Source organism: Convolutriloba macropyga, chromosome 1, assembly GCF_964194025.1.
Source record: "Convolutriloba macropyga chromosome 1, txConMacr16.3, whole genome shotgun sequence".
NCBI lineage: Eukaryota > Metazoa > Xenacoelomorpha > Acoela > Convolutidae > Convolutriloba > Convolutriloba macropyga.
In genome coordinates, this window is record NC_134468.1 from 50321303 (window position 1) to 50329635 (window position 8333).

Sequence of the window (8333 nt, forward strand, 5' to 3'; positions counted from 1 at the left end):
CCCAATGAATTTGGGCAACGGCTCAAAGTGTCCTCTCTGTCAAGAAAGAAAGTTCTTCCTCGAACTTTTACTTTAATGGGATTTAATAAAACTTAAAGAAAATGAGTAAGAGAAAGAAAAAAATCATTCTTGAAAAAGCGACTGAACAAAAAAATTGTAAATATACATAAATATTTTTTAAATACAAGCAGAACTAACAGCAAAAGCTTCCTTCTTCTAAGCAATTAGATTCATCAATTTGCTCACAGAGCAATGAAAGAGCCATCCAATGATCATCAACGTTTCTGTTTATGAAGAAACCTTGAAAAACTGCAGGAAACTGGAAAAAAGTAACAAAAATCATCAATTTTGGGTCATTTTTCTCCACTAAAAGACTGTTTCATAACAAATAAACTGAAATTTTCTGTTGACTACAAAATTTTTTGAGGAAAAAGCGTCGCGTCGCCATAGTTCCCAGTAGATGCAATAAAACAACGACATGGCCAAAAACCGGTAAAATAGTTTAAAAATTCGCAAAATAGCTCAAAAACCTGAAAAGAGAATCCAAATTTTGCTCTATTTAGTTTTCAAAATTTTGAAATGCTATCTGACAGCTTTTTTCAGAGCTCCTTTTTCTCAACATGCTATAAAAATTGGAGATTTTTTTATTATAATGAAAAGTAGACTCTAAGGGCTGCAAAATGATATTTCTTTTTTCGCTATGATGCTTAAAAAGGTCAAAACTTGACTAAAAAAGGCCAGCCTCGCATATATTTTCCCCCATTTTGAAACGAGAGACAGAAATACTGATAGGGCAAACAATTAATTTATAAAAAATATAATTAGTATAGACAGACGTTGAATGCAGTGGAGAACGTTTTTGGGTCTTTGAGCACTATTCACTGAAAGCAGCTTTATAAACGGACCTTATGGTCTATTGGCGATCTTTCTGGTGCTGTTTTTTATATGTATTGATCATGTGTGTAAGTGCTCTATTGATTCTGTAAAGACACCAGTAAACAATTTATTATTATTATTCTTCTTATTATTATTATTATTATTATTATTATTATTATTATTATTATTATTATTATTATTATTATTATTATTATTATTATTATTATTATCATTATCATTATTATTATTATTATTTTTATTATTTTTATTATTATTATTATTATTATTATTATTATTATAAATATGGTTTATAACGTGAATCTACTCCAGATAAGTATGCAATTTTTCGACGAAATGCGATGTTGTAAAATCTTTTACTAGCAATTGAACGTATTTGAGGTTATGTTACAATCTGATGATTTACTGTGTAATTTTCAGAGAAACAAAGAATATCAAAAAACCGGATGCTGCTGGAGATGTAAAATTTATGGTGCACTTGATTGTTATAGACCAGATATTTCACCGAGCAATCAAATTTTCAGGCTCTTTCTTTTGAAGCCATCTATTCTTGTTTTGCGATTGATGTTGTTGCGATAAATATTGTTGTCGGACATTTTGATTTTATAATATTATTTTATTATTATATTTTCATTTTATATATTATGATTTGTTGTCTGAGCAAAAAAACAAGTGCATGTAAAGTTCCTCCTCCGAATTTTTTTGGCTACGCTGAACTAAAATGCGCCGTTGTTAACTTTGTTTGGTTTAAACTTTTCGATTAACAGTTCGTATAAATTATTTTTGAAATAAAATTTGTTGAGTCGGAACAAACTCAAATGAGATAGTGAAGCTTCCGACTCATACAAGCGTAAAACTTGTCCGCTGGCGGCGTTTTTCGTCAACAGAAAATACGTTGCATCAAATTAATAGTGACAACCAAGATGACTCCTCCAATGATGTCAGAATTATCAGAATCTATCAGCCAGAATTATAACAGGAAAAGAATCTATCGGTAGATCAATATAACTGTCACAAATTAGACTTTCCCCAAAACACCCCTCCCCCCCCCCCCCTCCACATCGCGAAAAACAAAAAGGCATCGTGGCGTTTAAAATATGAATAGTTAGAGTAAACAGGAGTTTGCCTATAAGATGGATTAGATTTACATTAAAAAATAATAAAGGGTCAAGGTAAAATGTTGTTTAAGACATTGAACTATTTTGGAGTAAGGTTGAAATCATTATAGTAGTGAAGTTCAAACTAACTTGACAGTTGGGAAGTAAAATAGAGAAAACTGTTGAAAGCAATTCCCTTCAATTTTCACCCTCAAATATGATTGGGGCAAAAAATAACAAAACAGTAAAACTACAAAATTGAGTATCAAAGATTTATAATACTCTACTCTTTAAAGTCTAGTTTAGCTACTTCTCACAACTCCGAAAGTTTTGAACAGTTCCCAGGTTGAGGTCCCAGACGGAAGCAAGTATGTCCAGACCGAAGATGAACGCACGAGGGGGGGGGGGGGGGGGGGGGGGTGAAAATGTGCTCAATTTTAGTCCAATTGTGCTCATTTTTGGTGGGTATGCTCCACATTAGCAACAATTGGTGATAAAATTAAAAAATTGGACTGGCCGACCTAATTTGGACCAGTTTTTACCTAGTTCCAAAAAAGTATCTGAAGTTTTTCTATCACTGAACATTGTTTTGGTGACCAAATCGTCACTTTTAGTCCAATTGTGCTCATTTTTGGTGTGCAGGCTCCAATTTAGCCATAATTGGGGATGAAATAAAAAAAATGGACCGAGCAAACCATTTTGAACAAGTTCTCAATTACTTCTGAAAAAGTATCCGCGCTCGATGAGGCTTAACTTTTTCGATCACCGAATATTGTTTTGGACACCAAATCATCAATTTTAGTCCAATTGTGCTCATTTTTGGTGGGTATGCTCCACATTAGCAACAATTGGTGATAAAATTAAAAAATTGGACTGGCCGACCTAATTTGGACAAGTTTTTGAAACGAGACTAAAGTAGTGAAAAAATCAAAAAATTTTATTTTTAAATCATTTTTTCTATATGACGGAGCAAAAAAACGACGCTCCCAACCTGGGTTTTTGAACTCTTGCTATGAAGGACTTTCAAATTATACTTGCTGTTTTTTTAAAAAAAAATTGGATGCAAGTGAAACTGGAAAATTTTTTCTATATATATAAGTGAAACTGAAAAGTTTGGTGAACGCACGAAAGTTCTGGACATGAACGCACGAAAGTTTGGTGAACGCACGAAAGTCTGGACATGAACGCACGAAAGTCTGGTGAACGCACGAAAGTCTGGACATAAACCCACGAAAGTCTGGTGAACGCACGAAAGTCCGGTGAACGCACGAAAGTCTGTCGAACGCACGAAAATCTGGACATGAACGCACGAAAATCTGGACATGAACGCACGAAAGTCTGATGAACGCACGAAAGTCTGGTGAACGCACGAAAGTCTGGACATGAACGCACGAAAGTCTGGTGAACGCACGAAAGTCTGGACATGAACGCACGAAAGTCTGGTGAACGCACGAAAGTCTGTCGAACGCACGAAAGTCTGGACATGAACGCACGAAAGTCTGAACATGAACGCACGAAAGTCTGATGAACGCACGAAAGTCTGGACATAGGCACTTTCCGTCTGGGACGGTCTGGACATAGGTACTTTCCGTCTGGGACGGTCTGGACATACTTGCTTCCGTCTGGGACGGTCTGGACATACTTGCTTCCGTCTGGCACCTCAGCCTGGGTTTAGACTTTCATATAATTTCAATCCAAATAAGCGAGTGTATATATATGTAATTCAATTGGTGTCTTGTTCTGGTGAGTTTCAATGTGTGCGTGTCTTAAATACATTAGGCAAAAATGTGTGTATGATAGCCCTGAGGGAAATCAGCCAGCCCATCACACCTTATTATTATCTGTAAAGTACAGATAAAGAGACAGCTAGGATACAATTTCGGCGTTTTGGGAAATCAAAATGCTTTCGGGTATGCGGATACATATTTCAAATTTCATCGCGTTTCTTTCAAAAAGCAGCGCCATATGGTTGGAACCAAGTCCCAATAATAGAGGAAGAAAATAGCTACAAAGTTGGACTTTGTGATGCACTGCTTTTATTTTTACTATTTTGGCCTCATGGTACCTTGGAGATAAAGAGGTCCCTAAAATTTATCTCTTAGCTAACCAGACCACGCTGGCTTTAATTTCTGTAAGATTCTAGTCTGGCCAAGAATAAAGGCGAGGCCGCCTTAAGGCCACTTATGAAGTTATTTTAAGGTACATGCGTAATAAGGCTGTGAAATAAATGGTACATAACTATATGCAGTAGTAATATTACACCTTGGTTAAAAAAACCTTATCCCCTTAAACTTCGACAAGAATAACCCAAGTTTACTTTTTACAAATTTAATGGCCCGTAGTGAAATTTATGGCCCCTTCTTAAGCTGGGAGGAAAAACAGTGGAGCGGTAAGAGACCTGGTTATCAGGGTAGTTAGTTTATCAGGAAGTGGGAGAAAATTTATATAAAAAAGAGGGGGTGTGAAGAGAGTACCGAGGAAAATGACCCTTCCTCGTGTGAACAAGTACCTCCCATCTCTAAATAGGAAACAGATTTTCATTTAGATCTACGTCGTATCTAAAATTTGAGTTGTGGATGGGTTTGTGCAAGGCAAAGTGTTCACGCTCCAATAGGAAATCGGGACGCTTCTTCCCTCGAAAAGCTCAACTAGTGAACAGGTTAGCAACACATCCAGACAAAAACAATTATATGAACAGAATCTAACAGTTTAGAGGCTATTCTATCTCCTGCTCCTGTTGCTCCTAGCTATAGTCTAGATATCAATCTATTGATTATGTCTATTCATATAAAATATACTTATATGAACATGAGAATGATACGACACGCCCTCTCTCTGAAAATTTTAAACTTGAGTAAAGCTAATAAATAACATGCACCGCGCGATCAAATCGAATGTGTCAGTCGGACCCACATTGCTTATATTTGTTTGCTTCAATGGGGAGCAAAATGCGTTTTAGGGAATTTTAAAAGCCCTAGAATGTCTCTTCTTGAGCCTAAAAACTGAGACAAAAACAATTACTATCATGGAATGATTCGCTTGGGTTTCAAAAAAGTGAGAAAGGATAAAGCTTATGTAATGTTCTAACAGAACCTCTAAGACATGCAAAAAACTTCTTGCTTACAATCAAATTAAATTCAAATTCAAATGATCTTGTAAAATACGGTATTGTAACGGCTATCAATGACAAGGAAAGTTTTATACCGCCCAGTTCGTTATTTGCGGTTTTCAAGCTGTCGGGATACTAAATTGTGCAGTTCGCTTTTGTAACTTTATATCCGCTATACTGTAAATTATCGTCACATTAAACGTTGTTTTGATAGTCCAAATAAGTAATCGTTCAGCTTTGCTGAATAATAAATTCGTTGCATGCTTCTCCTAACTTGCCGTTTTAATATAAATGTTTGATGAAATTATTAACTCTCGGCCTTCACAGGTATCAACCATTATCGGTTTCCAAGTGTAATATTAAATGTAATTTTCGCAGTTTAAATTTTGCAATCAATTTGCATTTGTTCATATGTGCACATTGATCAAATGATCTCTCGCCTATAATTGTCTGCGTTGAAAAATATATTTAAACTCATATATTTGATTATTTTTTGGAAGATCCTCAATTATACATTTGCAAGTAGACTCAATCAAAGTGTTCGAATCAGTGATGTTTGTTCTCAGAGATATGAAGTTTTCTTCAGAGAAAAATTTCAATCAAAAAAGTAAACAAATAGATTCCACCCCAAAAATTGATCAGAAAACTAATGATGTGAATTTTTTTTTCAAATGCTCAAAACTGAAACATAAAAATTTTAAAGAATATAAAATGAACAATATTTTTTGTTAATAGATAAACCTTATACTTTAGAGAAAACTGTTTTTAGTTGTCTAGAAAGTTCTTCTCATTATTATTAATTGCTTCTACAAATGTGCCTTTGTCAGTGTTTTGTTCAAATAACGAAATTCTGTTGATTACTACAGTTTATCTTCAATACCAAAATTGAATTTTGTTTCAAGAATTTCTTACCCGGACCTGTTGTCAAGTCAATTTGAGCACTGGGTAAGTCTAAATGCAAGTCTAACTTTAGTGCTGATTCAAAACTGTGATCATGTCACTTTTACACTTGTCAGTCTTTTGCACGTTTTGTTCAAGACTTGCAAATATAAATCCAAGTCTTGGCCAAAACTTGCAAGTCTAATCGGAAGTCTTGGTCAAAATTTGCTAGTCTGATTGCAAGTTTTGGCCAAGAATTACAAATATAAATCCAAGTCTTACCCACAACTTGGCAAGTTCTGCAAGTCGAAAATTTGTTCGGAAAAGTTAAATTGACTTGTGATTTTAATTTTTCTGAAAAGTTAGTTTTGGCTTAGGATTCAACTTGCAAGTGTTACCTAAGTCTTGGTAGTGACTTGCCAAACTTTTACGATTTGTATTAAGACTGGCTCAGAACTGAAAATGAAATACTACTTGCATTAAGACTTGCCTAATATGATGTACACTTGTTCTGTACGGCTACTCATAAGAAACTGACATGAAGGGTCAGGAACACACACACTCAAAATCACAAGTTATTTGCTAGTGAACTCGTTTAAAATTTTTGGAGGACTGATACCGCATTAAAGTTTATATTTGGTCTTGATTACGTTTTCAATTCCAACGGAAGTTACAGAGCCAGAACTTCGAGAACTGGAAAATATCATTTAAAACTCACAACAAATTCCCAACTTTAGACGTTTGAGACATACTAATTTCCTTAAGATCTTAATTTCGGCCTAAAGCTATGATAGGAATCTGAAAAAACTCTTCATGAGAAAATAACTGGGGGGACGATTTTGAGAAGCAGAACTTATTTCGGTAAAAGTTTTTCCTTGTTTCACGTGAAATACAGTTGTTTTCCAACTAGTTTCCTGGCAGTCACATCACTACAGAGTGTTCATTAAGTTGGAAAACTTGTCATATATCGGCCTTTAAAGATAACACAATTCAAATCACGGCGGATGAGGTAATCAATCGTTTCGAAGTATTTAACGGAAAGCTCTTTTTAGGTACAATTCAGAGTTAAATAAAACTGTGAAAATTAGATTATTAATTGAGATAATTTACCGTTAGGTTGTGAAATAGACAGACAAAGTTTTGCCTGTGCAACTCGCAAGTTGTGATTTTAAAAGTACAAAAACAACTTCCAATTAACCATAACCTTTTCTCAAATTTCTCAAAATTTCTATGATCGAAGTTTGTGTTTTTCTCTCATGTATTAAGATAGGGTGTGAACGTTGCTCACATTTGAGGGAAAACTCTCCTTTCGCAATCCATCAAGGACCCCGTGGAGTAATGACGTTTAGTGTTTACTTACCAACTCATGGGGTCGAAAATGCTAGCCGTAGTTTTAAAGGTAAAATTAATTTGGAAATACAAAATCTGAGAAAAACTATTTGAAAGCTTTAAGTAATACAGTTAAAAACTCCGATAATGGGGCAGAGTGAATAAAAATTGGAGCACAGGTGAAGGTAAATGTGCCTTAAGTACTGTAATAGGTCACAAATTTAGATATGATTTGAAATTTTTTGAAAACAATTGTTCAAAGTAATTTTTTCAAGCAATATATAATATCACAATGAAGTGTTTATGAAATCAACGACCGTGTCTCAAATTTGACAAAAGTTTGATGACTTGATGAGTTTCTATGTTTCATGGTAAGTTTTTATCAAGACTTGAACAAGATTTGAACAAAACTGAGAAGCGTCTTGAGCAGAAAATGTAGAATATTTACGAGAGCTCTTGTCTGTTTCAATTTGAAAACAAGCAGAATTAGAAGTTGTGTGTGACTTGCACAGAATTTAAAGTTTAATGCCTCTCAAATGTCGTTCACGCCACACTCAGCTCAAAGCATGTACAATTTTTAAATCTATCGTTCTGTCTATTTTTAAATCATAACTTGTATTTTAAAAATTAATGCATTTAGAAAGCCTTCTAGTTGTGATTGTAATTTCACCATTTCCTGCAATGCAAAAGTATTTCATATAAATATACGATCTCTTAATAAAGTATTTTTTGAGAACTTCACGTCGTTTCTTCCCTCGACCACATTAACCGTCATTACATCGAAAATTTAATTAACGTCGGTTTAAAAATCATTGGTATACCTCATTTGTTGCGTCTTTAGCTATTGAGAGATTACAAGTTATCTATCGTTTAAATAAGATCCAGTAATGTTGGCATTGTAAACATCATGAGCAATTTTTTCAATCGAATTTTACGAAATTGTTTTTGTTTTGTTAAATTAAGTGTCCCTTTAGATGACATTTGCGCAGTATGTTTCAAAATGACCATTCACCTTTTCACCTCAA

At 34.4% G+C, this 8333-nt stretch overlaps 1 protein-coding gene across 2 annotated transcripts in view; it reads right to left on the reverse strand.

Moving 5' to 3' along the window:
- LOC142340085 (short transient receptor potential channel 4-like) overlaps positions 1–7784 on the reverse strand; it is a 63848-nt gene extending 56064 nt beyond the window's left edge. For both annotated transcript variants that reach the window (XM_075390554.1, XM_075390510.1), the window contains exon 1: positions 7340–7784. The gene's annotated coding sequence lies outside the window, so the exon portion shown is untranslated. The remainder of the gene's footprint in view (positions 1–7339) is intronic.
- Between the last annotated feature and the right edge of the window lie 549 nt (positions 7785–8333).